Source organism: Meriones unguiculatus, chromosome 1 (genome assembly GCF_030254825.1).
Source record: "Meriones unguiculatus strain TT.TT164.6M chromosome 1, Bangor_MerUng_6.1, whole genome shotgun sequence".
Classification (NCBI taxonomy): domain Eukaryota; kingdom Metazoa; phylum Chordata; class Mammalia; order Rodentia; family Muridae; genus Meriones; species Meriones unguiculatus.
In genome coordinates, this window is record NC_083349.1 from 110,419,514 (window position 1) to 110,435,419 (window position 15,906).

The 15,906-nt window shown below is 46.6% G+C and overlaps 1 long non-coding RNA gene across 2 annotated transcripts; it reads right to left on the reverse strand.

Annotated features, from left to right (window-relative positions):
- LOC132649327 (uncharacterized) lies at positions 1-15,554 on the reverse strand. 2 transcript variants are annotated; one of them, XR_009587766.1, is made up of 3 exons: positions 15,403-15,554; positions 9,152-9,355; positions 1-555 (listed from the first exon to the last, which is right to left on the reverse strand). It is a non-coding gene; the product is annotated as an uncharacterized LOC132649327 (long non-coding RNA). The 2 variants fall into 2 exon arrangements; XR_009587748.1 differs by lacking the exon at positions 1-555 and adding an exon at positions 4,516-4,722.
- Between the last annotated feature and the right edge of the window lie 352 nt (positions 15,555-15,906).

Below are 15,906 nucleotides of genomic sequence, written 5' to 3' on the forward strand. Positions count from 1 at the left end.
TAATAACATCAGGATGGTTCACAGAATCAGTGGGAAGCCCAAAATTTCAAGATCCAAATCCAGATAGTAAAACTGCTTGCCTCCAAGCCTGACAACTCCAGTTCAGTGTCCAGGAACCACACAGCAGAGGATAAGCAACTCCTGCAAGCTCTTTTCCGACCTCCACACACCCCACTGTGTGTGTCTCTGCCCCCACAGATAAACAAATGCAAGATGAATTTTACAAAACCCCACTAGGACCCAAGAGGATTTGGGCAGCCAGATACTGCTAAGGTCAGGTGACCAGAAAAAAGCTGTCACCACTGACACTGCCACTGGCTACTTGCTGCCTCCACTCTTCATGTCCCCTGACAAAGGGCATTCACTCCCACCTCCTCCATGCCCGCTTGAACAATGGCTGCCTTCTGAGCGTTTGGAGAGCTCCTTCCGTAGTAAAAGTCCTGGACAGTCCCATCTGACCTATAAGGCTGGCTGGAGGGGACCATCTGCCCCCATGCACATGTATTTTTGGGTTCCTTCCAGATGTTAGTCTCCCCAGAAAAATCCAACAATAGTCTGGAGAGAGAACAAAAGCCGCAAGAAGAGAAAGGCATAAGTCAGTCAGTAAAGTCATTTAACCAAATTAGTGGACAGGGACCTCTGTGTCAAGACACATCTCTTTCTGGGATTCTAAGGGAACCTGGGAAACGGGGCTTGTGAAGCAGCCATCAATAAACTTTGGAATTTAACAAGAAGCTAGAAATTGAGAATCCAAATTGAGTTGGTCTTCTCTGAAAGACACAGTCAGTTTCATTACCAGGCTTTGAATATTGGCAATGAGTAGAGTCACTTAGTTAAACAGGGGGAAATGGGGTTTCTGATTTCGATGCTTAAAAACAATTAATTAAACACCTTGTATCAGTATGAATTTATAAAAGACAAAGCGTGGTGGTCATCTTCTTTTTTTTTTTAAAATTAAGATTGTTATTTCTATTTTATGTGCCTGGATGTTTTGCCTGTACCACGGTTGTACTGGCTGCCTGCAGAGGCCAGAGGAGGCCAGTGGAAGGGACTCCCTGGAACTGGAGTTACAGGTGATAGCGACCACTGATTCCTCTTTCCTTTCATGCATAGCAGCCATCTTTATTTCCACTTGTATTTAACTAATAGATTCATGGAGTATTGATAGACAACACAAGATTGTTGCTGGATTATGTCTTCATAAAATAAAAAATAACTTCACTTGCTTTAGATACAAAAATAAAATACAGACAGCTGGGGTGGTAGCTCAGTGATAGAGTGTTTTGCTGGCATCTTCAAGACCTGGGTTTCTTCCTCAGCACCACAGGCTTGGGGAGGGGTAGTTTAAAAAATGGCAGATGGTGATGGTTAGTATTTATTTTAAAATGCCATGCATACAACAGATCTTACACGAAAGAGTTTATTCAGGTGAGGGGGAGCAGAAGAGAGTTAGAGCCTGAGTGAGTCATGAAATGGGAGAGGGGGCGCCCCAACAGAGAAACAAAAGCCAAGAGAGTGAGAGAGCAAATGGGGGTGGCAGAGCAGTTATGTCTGGAGCACCTGGCCCAGGTGATGCCATAGAATGTAGGTGGTGACGAAGGACGTTGTTAAGACTCTAAAGGCTCCTAAGGGCAAGCCAATTGAATTGCCTGCACAACATTAACAGTGACTTCTAGGGAAATAAACCCAAATTATTAGCTCTACCCTCTTCTTACTGCAAAATAATTTTAAAAATTAAATAAATAAATAAATAATAAAAACACCAAAAACAAAACAATAAAATTATATGGAAGAAAAACAAACAGTAAAAACCTACAGGGAGAAAGTGACTGGGTGAGAAGACAGGACCAGAGGTGACAACACAGTTTTGAAAGATGAAAAAACTAAGTGGATGAGGAATAGCAGACTTGGGAGAACAAAGAAAGCTGGAGGTAAGTGACAACAAAAACTGCGAGGAAACAGGAAGATTTGGGTCATGAAACCCCAGAAAGGTTTCAGAATTAGGTACCAAGAAGTGCAGAAGCAAGAGGAGGGGCAGAACACAGGAGGATTAAACATAAGGGGCCCAGCCACATTCCTGATCATCACTGAACTTTGTCTTGTTGGTTTGAGACAGGGTCTCTCTGTGTAGCCCTCATTGGCCTGGAGCTTGTTATGTAGACCAGGCTGGCTTTGAACTCACAGAGATCTATCAGGCTGAGTGATGGGACTAAATGTGCGCACCATCACACCTGGCTCATTGTTCTGATATATTTTTTAAACATCTGTTGTATTTGTATGTTTCTGCCTGTCACATGCACACGGATGCCCAAGGAGACCAGAAGAGGGATTGTATTCTACTCCTCACCGCCCCTCCATTCCCAGCCCTATCCCTAGAGCTGGAGCGATATGGGTGCTGGGAACCAAACTTGAGTCCGCTGGAAGAGCAGAGCACCCTCTCAACTGCTGAGCCAGTTCTCCAGCCTCTGAATTGTTTCTGGATATAATCTGATAGCCAAAGCTCATCATCAGACATGAGAGGGGTCTAACAGGGAAGGCAGTTAAAATGCCAAACAAGCAGTAGGGAAGCTGAGAATGAGGTGGTTTCAGGAGCCTCACAGAGAAATGGGGAGATAGACCTAGGTCTCCCACTTTGGTTAATTTCCTATTTATCTTTGTTTGTTTGTTTTTTATTTGCCAAGACAAGGTTTCTCAGTGTAGTCCTGGCTGTCCTGGAACTCTCTTTGTAGGCTAGGCTGGTCTTGAACTCACAGAAATCTGCCTCCTCACCTCAGACACTGGGATTAAAGACATGAGCCAACACACCACCTGGCTCCTATTTATCCTATTTGTAAGATGTGTGACAAAAACATATCGCCCTCATATTAGACTCTTTATCTCCTAGCTGGTATTGCTTAAGATGAATTTAGATACTTGAGCTCTTAAAAGAAAGCCAAATAAAAATATGAAGCCAACGGTCTTCTGGTAGCAGTGTTTGCAGACTGGCTGGTGAGAGCTGACTTAGGCTCCACTCAGCCCAGCAGGCCTCGTCTCCCCACTCTGCAGCCAAATTCAGCTGCTTCTCTGCAGGGCTCACCCTGAGTCTTGTCTCATTCATCTTGTTCTTGCATTTTCTCCTCTGTCTATGCGTGGACAGCTTTCTCTCCTCACCTCAATCCCAGCTTTTGTGGTTTTCTCCCTGACTTAAGTCTCAGAGGTCCTTGTGGCAGTGATTCAGTTTTCATTTTCATTTTATATATATATATATATACATGCAAATCAGGAGTGGCAGCTCATGCCTGCAATCCCAGCACTCTGGAGTTTGGAGAGGAAGGTGGAACACACCTTTAATCCCAGCACTTGGGAGACAGAGACAGTCGGATTTCTGAGGAGGCCAGCCTGGTCTACACAGAGAAAACAAAACAAAGAAACAAACAAATAAAAAAGGATTGTTTTACTTTGAGGCCAGCCTGGGCTAAAGGAGAGAGCCCTGCCTTAAAAAAAAAATAAAAATAAAAAAAAATTAAAAAGGCCCATACCCCTTCCCCATACACCATACTTCCTTATGTCTAGACGCTTTACTGAGCCCCTTCTGTGAAGCCAAACAAGCAGGCAGCACAGTCACCTAGCAACTGCCTCACTCTCTCCTCCTCCAGGCGCCACTCCCTCCACTCAGGCCCACAAGATCTCACAAGCTCTCCAGCACCACTGTCAGCTCTTACCACGGGTTGCATTCCATAGCCCCAGTGGAATTGGAGCAAAGAGCTCGGTTCCAGGAGCAGTCACTTGACTCCACAGAGTGATCACGCCCCGTGACCCCTCTCAGCAACCACTGAGCTTCTCCACCACAGCTGCCAGGAGGAACCATTTAGCCAGACCTCAGGGACCAGATTCCAGTGGGCATTGTGGAAGTGGGGATCCTTCCCAAGTGTAATAAGTGCATTCTAGCAGGATCTACAGACAGACAGATGGACACACACACACACACACACACACACACACACACACACCACACAGTCACACTCTATTACCACTTTGGAGGCAAGATTTTGCCTCTAGCCTCAAGCCAGGGAGGTGTATGATGCTGGGGTCTGGCCCAGGACAGTGGAGGAAAGAGCAAGTGTCTGAGGTGAGGGAGCCTATGTGCTTGCCTCCTTCTCCCTGTGACCCACAGGAAGTGCTTCTTCCAACCACACGATGTAAGGAACAACCAGAGACTCAATCCTCAGATACTGTGGTGATCGTGTGATAATTTTAAAGCGAAAAGAGAAGGAGAAAACCGGGGCGCTCGTAAAGGGCTATCTTGGGGCCACCTTGACCATGATAAGCCATAGACGATCTTCTTGCCCTGAGAATAAAAACTCAGGAGGCAGGAACTGCAGAGCTAAGGCGGAAGTTTCCTGAGGCAGTAGAACTCACTGCAAAGAGCTCTCACAAGGTGAGTTCTGTTACCATCCTTCTGAACTTTTAAAAATACATGACAAAATAACATAATTGAATAATTTTTGAGAATGAATTCCACAGAAGGGGAAGGTGATTTATTCACGACAAATTCCTCTCATGACAGCTTATATTCCTTCGAAATAGAGCTCATCACATCTCATGGGGGCAAGCCTTATTATTTGTCAAATGTCCATGGACAAGGATAGTTTTATATGTTAGAAATTATGGACTGCGATGAAGTACAAATCAGTGGAAATAGATGAAGGCAAATTCTAGCGTTGTAGAGGTGCCATTGTCTACCTACAAGAGGAAGAAAAGTTGAAATATTGCAACTGAAAGCCAGCATCAACGGGTTGAAAATAGAGAATTCAAGAGGGGGGGGGAACCTTATTTTCACAATAATGAATACAAACATACAATACTTGAAATAGCTTAGATGCAATGCCCAAAGCTCTCACAATAAAGACATGACTAAGTAATTGATGGCATACTCATAGAATGCCTACTATATAACCACTGAAAAAGAATAACTGTGCTAATGATTGAAATGTGTAAATCTGAAAAAAAAATGTTGAGGGACAAGAAGTATACAGCATAAATTTCAAGCAAAGATAGACCTGGTAATGAGGGTTAAAGCTGAGTTCATACAGGTTAGTTAGTAAGCAGATTCGTTTTCTGTCAGGTGGAGTTCATAAATTAGAGTGTGTGGACATACATAAGGAGGAGGTGGGCATGGGGGTCCTCTTTCTTCGCTCCCTAGGGAGCTATGAGGATGAATTAAGTGGTTTGAACTTCCTGGATCAAATCATTAGAAGTTAGAATAAGCGGGTGGTTAGATCTGCCTTGGAAGTATTTAAAGATACCCGTCTGTCAAGTGTTAAGTATGTGTTTGCATTAGTTTAACGACACTGGAAAATGCTTATAGTTAGTGCTGCCGATATAACTGCCTAGCCTTACACCAGCACGTGATGGTGTGGGCAAAGTACTGCCCAGTCACTTGGACAAATTCTTTTACAAAAGTGTCAATTCTTTTCTCATTTATATAGAGCCACAAAAAGCGATAAACTCATTTCTGCATTTCAATTTAAATTAATTTATTTTTACATGCATGTGTGTGCTGGCGTGATGTTTGTGTGCACTTCATGCATGTAGCAATCCTCAGCGGCCGAAGAGGGCACTAGATCCTGCAGAACTGGAGTTTCACAGGGTTAGGCCCTTCCACATGGGTGCTGGGAACCCAACCCAGGCCCTCTAGAAGAACAGCCAAGGCTCTCAGATGTTGAGCCCATCTTTCATTTAATGTTATGTTTACCCAGTATTTAATATGTTTTAAATATTGAGGGCCATTAAACATGAGTTCCATAATTACATCTAAACCGTGAAAATTCTGTGCAATAATGATCAGTTGGGGTCCTAGGTCAGGAGTTAGGAGTTAACCAGTATACGTGGGCCCCAGGTTCAATCCCAGTGTCAAAAATACCACAACAAACAAACAACAAATATTTACACAGATACATAAAGAATGACAGAAAAACTATCTGCCCCATTACTCCACAAGAGTGCTCAAGTGATATTATTAAGTAAAAAGACTCAAAATACAAAAGTATGTGTGTAAGAGCCAGCATTCGGCACACACACACACACAGCTCCATACCCATTCAAAGAAACGCTAGTGGCGTTAGCAAAATGATGAAATTCTAAGTTAAAATGTCTTCTACCTAGTTTCCAAATTTTTCTACCATAAAAATGTGCTAGCTTTATAACAAAGAGAAAAGTCAGAAGAGTTATTAATAGAAAGCAATATCCAAGAGTCTGGGCAGAAGCTCTCGTGAAGTCAAGGGCAGACAGGTCAGGAGCTGGCAGCCAGGATGACAGCTGCAGCGGCTAGAGTAATAGTCAGTGAAGGCCTTGTTCAGCCAAGAGCAGCCTCTCAAGAGAGGGTGTCCAAGAAGAGATGGAAAACGAAATTGAGCCCAAGAGATCGGAAAGGCGGACGTGACAAATCTCATTATCGCTTAGCTCAGGTGACTCTTGGTAACATTAGAAAGGAGAGGGGACTTTAGGACCATGTGCCCAGAAAAGGCTCCTCAGAGCATGTCTACCTCAGTAGTTTTGTTTCCAAGGAAGAGCCCCAGAGGCTCTCTTCCCTACCCGATGCTCCGGGGCCTGATCGTCATGATAAAGCTCAAGCCCTCTCAAGAGGGGTCAGTTAAGTCTTGTTAAGATTTCTACCTCTATGAGCATTATGAAAGTGTGTCATATCATCTCTGCTCTGGGCTGGAAACTAACCTCACTCCAGGTGGGTCTTGGTGAGGGCTGATATCATCTGACTCTGCCTAAGTTTGTATTACATGCCCTACATTTGATATGCCAATTATTGCCAGGCTGCCTTGACCCAATGGCCACCCAAGTAATGGCACGGAGACACTTTATTAAGTGAAACTTGGCTTTAGCTCAGGCCTGTTCCCAACCAGCTCGTATAACTTAAATTAACCCCTTTATACTAATCTACCTTCTGCCACGAGTAACACCACCTGTTTTTCCCTCCCCTTCTAGCTAGCGAATCCCCAGAGACCGATTATTTCCCAGAGTTCCTATCTCTGCCGGATGTCCCGCCTCTCCCCTCCTCTTTGCTGTAGACCGTTCAGTTCTTTATTATTAAGCCAATCAGGAGGCGATGGAGAACATATTTCTAAAACATTGAGACAGGTGATGCTTCGTGAGAATAACAATACCAAAGTCTAGCCTGCCCTCAGCTCTCTGCTGGCACAGAAGTCAGCAGTAGAACACTTCAAAGACAGCCTTACAAGAAATTAGCGCAACAGGGTGACTGATTGTTCACTTGGTTTAGAATCACCCCTGGGCTAGAGGGGTTGCTCAGTGCTCAAGACCGCTTACTGCCCTTGCGGAGGACCTGATTCGGATCCCAGCACCAATGCTGGATGGCTCATAACTGCCTGTAACTCCAGATTCGGGGGGACCTAGCCCCTCTGTGGGCACCCCGCCCCCACTCATACACATAAATAAAAAGAGAGATTATCTATGTAGAGTTAATTAAGGAGGGAGGGCCTTCCCTGACTGTGGGTGGCCCCATCCCGTGGGCTGGGGTCTCGGACTGCATACAAAGGAGAGAGCAAGTCTCAGCACTCTTCCCCCTGGCTTCCTGCCTGGGGACACAATGTGGCCAGCTGCCTCAAGCGCCTGCTGCCATGCCTTTCCCACCACGGTGGATTAAACCAACAAACCGGGAGCCAAGATAAACTCTTTTTCTTCAGCTGCTTTTGTCAGGTATTTTGGCCCAGCCATGAGACAAGTAACTAGGGCGAATCCCCTAACACTATCTCAAGTCTGGACAGAGTCCAAATACCCCTTTATTTTCTCTTGACTCTAACCCTCCTCTTTTGCAATGAGCTGTGTCCCTCCGAAGCACCTATGTCCGAGTCCTGCTCTGCTCTGTGGCATGGAGTTAGGAGGAGATGAAATATGGAGAGTGGGGCCCTCAGGAACGGAATTGGTTTCCTGATGAAAGGAGCCCCCGAGAGACCTCTTGCCATTTCTCTGCAATGTGAAGGCAGTGAGTGTGTGTCGTCAACAATATCCACAGCCTACAAGAGGCTCCTGCCAGCGCCCAGGCACTGCTGGCACCCTTTCTTTGCAGCCTCGGAGCTCTGAGCAGTGCCTTTGTTGTTTGAGTCCTCCGGCCTTACCGTTCTGATGCAGCAGCCAGGACCGATAAGCTCACTGATTAAACTGCTGTCCTGGGTCTGGCTTTTGTCTACTTCTTCTCCTTTTCATGCTCTTTTACAGTGTCTAAGCCATAAACCTCTGAAAAACCTTCTTCAAAACCTCTGAAGAACAGTTCAGGAACTCCATGTGATTTACCTGAATGCAAACATTGATAGCATTTGGATCACTCTTAGCTGTCTGTGTGTTGTATTCACAATCCATAGGCCTGTAAAAGCATCCATATTGCTGGATGATGCTGGAGTTCACCTTTAATTCCAGCATTTGGGAGGCAGAGGCAGGGAGATCTCTGTGAGTTCAAGGCCAGCCTGGTCTACAGAAGAATACCTGGACAACCAGGGCTACACAGAGAAACCCTGTCTCAAAAGAAAAGTAAAAAAAACCATCTCTCTCTATATATAGATCATACATGTACATACTCATACATTGCACATCTTCCGGATGCTTTAAAAGCACATTGGCAATATCCCAACACTTATTCCTTAAGGCCTAGTACTACCCTTGGGCTGCAGAGACAGGTTCAATAGGTAACATGTTTGCATCATGAACTTGAGGATTTGACTTTCAATCCCAGAATCCACATAAAAATGCCAGGAGTGGGGCAGGGTGGCTCAGTGTTTAAGAGCACTTGCTGTTCAGTTGTCCTGGAATTTGCTCTGTAGACCAGACTGGCCTCTTACTCACAGAGATCTACCTGCCTCCCAAGTGCTGGGATTTAAGAGATGTTTCATCAAGCCTAGCCATGAACGCCCGGCCTTACTTGTTCTTGCAGAGGACCCGAGTTTGATTCCCAGAAGCAACAAGGCAGTTCACAACCATCTGTAACTTCAGTTTCAGAAATCCAGTAAAACAGGACTTTTGGGGGGACCACCAGCTCCCGAAGAATGGCATGGAAACTTACTATGTTCATTATAAGCTTAGGCAATCTAGCTGGGCAGATTCTCATCAATTCTACCTGACAATACTGGCCTGGCCTACAGCTCACCTCGTGGCCTGGCGTCTCTCAGCAATCGTCCAGTCCCAGCACTTCTTCCTCCATATCTGGCTGACAATGCCCAAGATTCCTTCCCGGAGATCCTGTCTCTGCGGCAAGTCCGACCTATCCTCTTTTGCCTCAGCTGTTGGCCGTTCAGCACTATGTTCAACCCATTAGAAGGTGTTGGAGAACAAAATCCTGAGGCAGGTGACACTTTATAAAAATGACAATACAAAAGTCAGGCCTGTGTGCAGCTCTCTGGGTACAGAAACTAGCATTTGAGTAATACAAAGACAATCTTCACACAGTGCACAGAAAGATCCCCCCACCAGTCCAACGGCCTCTTCTGACTTCTGTGGGCACCAGGCATGCAAGTGGTGCACAGACACACATGAGAGCAAACCATTCACACACACACACACACACACACACACACACACACACACTAAAGTGAAGGGGATTAGATGAAGACACAGTCTTCAGTCTGGCCTCAACACACACACACATACAGGCGCACACATGCATGTACCAGCATGCACATATGCATACAAACACACACGCACACCACACACACAAAAGCAAACAAATAAATCAGTAGGAGCCAATTATTAAAAAGAAAACACAAGAGAAGACCAATGCATTACATTTAGTTCACATTCAAACTCTCCAGTGATCCCCGAAATGTCTTTGGTAGCTGTTTTGGGTCTTGGTCAGGGTCTCCTCAAGCACTACATATCTTGTAAAGGCTGTACTCCTTTTACCCAGAGCCATCCCTTCTGGTCCCATTTTGTTTTCATTTTTGCTCATTATGACAATGAAGTTTTAAAGGATTTCAACCAGTTTTCTTACATCCCACCTTACAGTCTGGATTTTTTCTGGTTGTTTCCTCATGCTTAGGCCGAGATCCACTATCTCTGAAAAAGAGGACTATACAAGACAGATCATGAGTCATTTTGGGGGTGTGGGGGTGCAGTGAGCTTTATTGATGGTATTCAAGAGAGTAGGGCCCCCTGGGCCCCTCCCGCTGTTCTGGGGTCTCAGATGGAAATTGTGAGGGAGATGCTCAGTGTCAGGGGCTGAGTTGGCACAGGGACTCCTCAGTAGCGGAGGGCCTCTCTCTTGCTCTCGTGTCCTTGCCGGGGCAGGAATCACATCAGAAGGCAAATGGCATCAGTGTGTACACAAGGCTGTTTGGCTTCTTCCTTAGGGCAGTGGCCCCCGGATCTTTTCTTTGCAAAAGTGTGGTTTCTCCCTTTGTGTTTCTCCACGGAGTGATTCTGAAACCGTGTGAGAAGTGTGACCTTTGCTGATGATCTTAATCCTTGCCTGAACTGGGGCTGTAGATCTTTCTGATTGACATCGGGTAGCATTCTCTCAGGAATCCCCATCTCACCTCCTGGGCTCTCCTGCAGCAGACTTCTGCTTCTTTCTGCCTCCACTTGGTCTGCTGCCAAAGTTTGCAACTGCAGATTTGGACGCGCTCATGCTCTGTTCAGATCCTTCGGGGACACACTGTGCTCTCCAAGCCTGTCACGGACTCTGCAGTCTGGGTCCTTCCTCCCAGGTCAGGCTCATCCCTCTGTGCACCCCTGAACTACTCTCTGCCTGCAAATGCCGCTCCCCTCCCTCAACATAGACACTCCTTCCAACCTCATCTGACTCCCTCCTGGCCTTTACTTTGGTTTGCACATCACCTCCTCTGAGGCTTATCAAGAACGTGCCTGAGAAGGCCCACTTAACGGCGGAGAAACCCACACAACTGATGACATTGTTTAAACCTCCAAACACAAACACCTGTGAAATATCTTAGATCAGCAAATCCCATCCTTCTTAACTCTTAGAGCAGACAAAAATCTTTGTTTGTTTGTTTGTTTTGTTTTTCGAGACAGGGTTTCTCTTTGTAGCCTTGGCTGTCCTAGACTCACTTTGTAGACCAGGCTGGTCTAGAACTCCCAGCCATCCACCAGCCTCCTGCTTCACTGAGCCCTGGGTTTAAAGGCATGGGGACCACACCAGCTCCAGGCAGAATCTTAATAAAGATAAGCATTCTAGAACATTCTGTACTTGGTTAAGCAAGCAAACAGAACTGGGCAAGAAGAATTTTATTTTCATTTGGTCTTTTGTTTTAAAAAAATAGAGAGAGAGCGATCAGCCAGCAAGATGGCTCAGTGAGTTAAGGGCACCTGCTGCCAAGCCTGACAGCCTGAGTTTAATATCTGGGATCCACACTGCCAAAGGAGAGAACTGAACCAGCCCTTCCAAGTTATCTCCATGGCCACTGTAGCATTCCCACGTGTTCACATACATCCACATACAGGCATGCATGCATACATACATGATACACACATGTAATTTAAAAGTGTAAGCTTTGAGACAGGCTTGCACCAACACCACCCCTGGAGCCCCGGAGCTCTTCTCCAGCACTTGCCACCCTTCCCAGAACTCTGGGGCCAGCCAGTGTTTCTCTAGGCTGATTCTTACTCTCCTCAGAAGGAGGAGAGAGTACATTTGGGGGGCCCATGGTCATCTTCATGCTCCCCGTGTCCCTTCCAAAGGAGCAAAGCACACTCAGGTGGTACCCTGGGAAAGATGAGCACCCAGGACTGTCACTGTTTCTGTTCCAGCAGTCTATGAGCCTCCTCCTCACCGCACGTAACCATCACAGTTTCTTCTGAGGCTCACAGCAATCTACCTCTAGCGCTGGATATCCAGAATCATGAGGAGGGGGAGGGCCAGCGGGAAGGCGCAGGGTTACCTATGGACACCTGCCTTACACCCCGAGTTTACAGTGTCAAGTGCCCTTCTGAGCACCCTTCCTGGGGACATTTTCCAGGCTTCTCCTAAAGTTTATATAATTTCTTACTAACATACAGTTTATAAAATATTTTTGGTGGGGTGTGGTGGTGTGTGCTTTTAGTGTCAGCCAGCACTCTGGAGGCAGAGGCAGGAGGATCTCTATGAGTTCAAGGCCAACCTGGTCTGCTGAGCAAGTTCAGGACAGCCAGGGCTACAGAGAGGAAACTTGTCTTAAAACAAAACAAAATAAAAACAAACAAAAACAAAAGAGTTAAGGGGAAAGCCTGGACTATGCACTGCATAGTGAGTTCCAGAGTAAATGGACTAGTGAGACCCCATCGGAAAGAGAAGTGGGGAAGATTTGATTCTGTCCCGTTACTCCAGCTGAGTACCCTGCATGTGTATTTTAGGAGGAAGGAGAAATCGAATCGTCAAGCTCTTTAAGGAGAGCGGTTTTCATGGCTGTAATTTGAATTAGCTTAATTAGCTGCTTTTCTCCTAACTACTAGCTAAGAGAAACTGTCCCGCGAGAACCAAAGTTGTGAAGTATGGAAGGGCAAGGAAGGTGTTTGATAGTATGAGCTCCTGCTCTCAGGGTCTGAGGCTGGGACTGGTGTTTTTAGATGGACTGCATGGAGCACACACTTCCCTTGTGAAGCAGATCTGAAGAGGAAACCAGTGCAGAGATGGGGGCCAGGCACGAAAGAAGGAGGGGCACCGCGGCTGACCACAGGAGCCATGCCATTTCACTGAAGGGGAAGCGGCTAGTCTCCCCAACTGCAAGTTTTGGAGATCCAAGGGTGAATGTTATAAGAGTCCAGCCTTAAGGTCTCTGTGTTTGGGGGTTGGGGGTACGATGGCCATTCCTGCCTTCCTCTCCTGAGTCCTATAAGCTTGGACTTCCTTTTTTTTTTTTTTTTTCACCCCCAGGGAAGAGGCAGAACTCTGGCTCTGAATGATGTAGGCATATGGAAATAAGGAGAATTTATTTCCTCAGACTATTTCTGGAGTCTCTCCTGGAGCCTCAAGTTACAGCTCTAGCTTGCAACTGTAGGAAGTCTTGAAGACACTACCATCACCATCACCACCACTACCATCATCACCACTACCATCACCATCAGAACCACCATACTTTTTTTTTTTTTTTTTTTTTTTAAGAGAGTGTCTGACTGGGCCTGTGTTCACACCCTTAAGCCCAGCACTCTAAAGGCAGACAGGCAGATCTACTTCTGTGAGTTTGAGGACAGCCTGGTCTATACAGTGAGTTCTAGGACAGCCAGAGCTATATAGCGAGACTCTGCCTCAAAGCCTCATGGGAGGCACATGCCTTTAATCCCAGCACACTGGAGGCAAGAGGCAGGAGGGTTCCTGAGTTCCAGGACAGCCAGGGCTACATAGAAAAAGCCCGTCTTGGGATGGAGAGATGACTTGGTGATTATGAGTGCCAACTGCTCTTCCAGAAGCCCCAGGTCCAATTCCTAGCACCCACATGGCAGCTCACAACTGTCTGTGATTCCTGTTTCAGGGAATTCGACACCTTCACACAGATACGAATGCAATCAAACCACCAATGTATATAAAATAAGAACAAAGAAATTATTTAAAAAAGAAAGAAAAACCCTGCCTCAAGAAACCAACACCCCCAGAAAAACCCAATAATAACAAAAAGATAGGGTCTCATGTAGACACAGACTAGCCTCAAACCTTCTGTGTAGCTGAAGATTGGTCTGCATTCTGTTCCTCCTGCCTCTACTTCCCCAGTGCTGGGATTGCAGGCATGCATCATCATGCCCAGTTCAGGATCCAATCAGAGCCTCCTGTATGGTAGGCACTCTATCAACTGAGCCCCAGCCTTAGCCTTGTGCCCCTTTCACTCCCAGTTGTGACATGGGCTGTTAGCTGAAGAAGATTCAAAAGTTCAAAAAAAAAATCAGCCCCAAGGGGACTGAGAATGGAGCCTGGAGATGGGGAGAAAGGAAAGCCTACCACCTCCTTTTCGCTGCAGGATTCTGAGCAGCCTTGACTGCCTCCTCTGAGGGCCTCCTTGATATACTTTGAGCAAAGAGGATTCCAGAGCACAGCCCCACACTGAATGTTAAAAAGGGCTCCTTCGTCTTGAGTGAGGTAACCCAGAAACAGAAAGACACACAGGTATATACTCACTTATAAGTGGATATTAGCCTATAATATAGGATAAACATACTAAAATCTATACTCCTAAAGAAGCTAAATGACAAGGAAGACCCTAGGGCCTAGGGAAGATGCTCAATCCTCATTCAGAAGGACAAACACGATAGACATTGGAAGCAGGGGACAGGACAGGAGACTATCACATTCATCCTCTGAAAGACTCTACTGATCGAGGTACCGAAACAGAGGCTGAGACTCATAGCCAGACTTCGGGCAGAGTGCAGGAAATTGTATGAAAAAAAGGGAAGACAGAAAGACCAGGAGAGGATGGGAGTGCCATAAGGACCAAATATATCTGGGCACAGGGATCTTTTTTGAGACTGATTCTCCAACCAAGGACCATTCATGGATATAACCTAGAACCCCTGCTCAGATGTAGCCCATGGCAGCTCAGTATCCAAATGGGTTCCCTAGTAAAGGGGACAGGGACTGTCTCTAACATGAACTCAGTGGCTGGCTCTTTGATCACCTCCCCCTGAGGGGGAGCAGCCTTGCCAGGCCACAGAGGAATACAATGCAGCCACTCCTGATGAGACCTGATAGACTAGGGTCAGAGAGAAGGGGAGGAAGACCTCCTATATCAGTGGACTGGGGAAGGGCATGGGAGGAGATGAGGGAGGGAGGGTGGGATTGGGAAGAGAGGAGGCCACAGCTGGGATACAATTTGAATAAATTGTAATAAATGATAATGATAATTAAAAAAACAAAACAAAAATAAAGATAAAATAATACAAAAAAGAAATTCTTACAGAATTTTTTAAAAAGGCTCCTTCCCCATGGGGGTGGCAGAACCACTGAGAACTGAGAGAGCGGAGAGAGGAGAGAGGCTGGAGGCTAGTGTGGGTGCTGACGGTGGTGGCTTTGCCTGTCCCAGGTGATACCCTGAGACTGCCATTAGCCTCACAGCTATCTCATTCATTCCCTTGCTTAGTGTCGGTACCTTCTCAGTCTCTGGGGGGCTTTCCTCTGCCCTGCACAGCCAGCATCAGCATCGGAACCTGCACCTGCATCAGCATCAGCACCAGCATCAGCATCAGCATCAGCACCTGCACCAGCATCAGCATCAGCACCTGCACCTGCATCAGCACCAGCACCAGCACAAGCATCAGCATCAGCACCAGCATCAGCATCAGCACCTGCATCAGCACCAGCATCAGCATCAGCACCAGCATCAGCATCAGCACCTGCATCAGCACCTCCATCAGCACCAGCATCAGCATCAGCACCTGCATCAGCATCAGCATCAGCACCTGCATCAGCATCAGCACCAGCACCTGCATCAGCATCAGCACCAGCATCAGCACCTCCATCAGCACCAGCATCAGCAGCCAGTGCTGATTCTCGACTGGTCACTTGCTGCCGTCACTGCCCTTGGTCTCAGACACTCTGAAGCACACAGGTTGTGCCAGCTGCATGAGCTCTTTCCCTGTCATCTCCCCAGATGTCCCCAGACAGCCAGAGGAAGGCTGAGCCCACGTCCCTGACTAATGATCACGCCTTCAAGCCTGGAGGCAGCCTGTGACTCAAACTGTGGAGGCACACGCAGCAGAGGGAAGGAAGAGTAGGAGGGAGAGGAGAGGAGCATGGAGGAGAGTAAAGCCAGAAAGGAAGAGGGAACAAAGCAGAAGGACCAGAGTGTGCATGTCTCGCCTCTATAACGACCCTCTTCACCATGGCCTCTGCTCCACAGCCCAGCAGTCCACTTGATAGTGCTTTGAAAGGAAGAGGGGGACCAAGACCGTCAAGGGTGTTGTGATTGCAGGTCATGTAATTGGTAA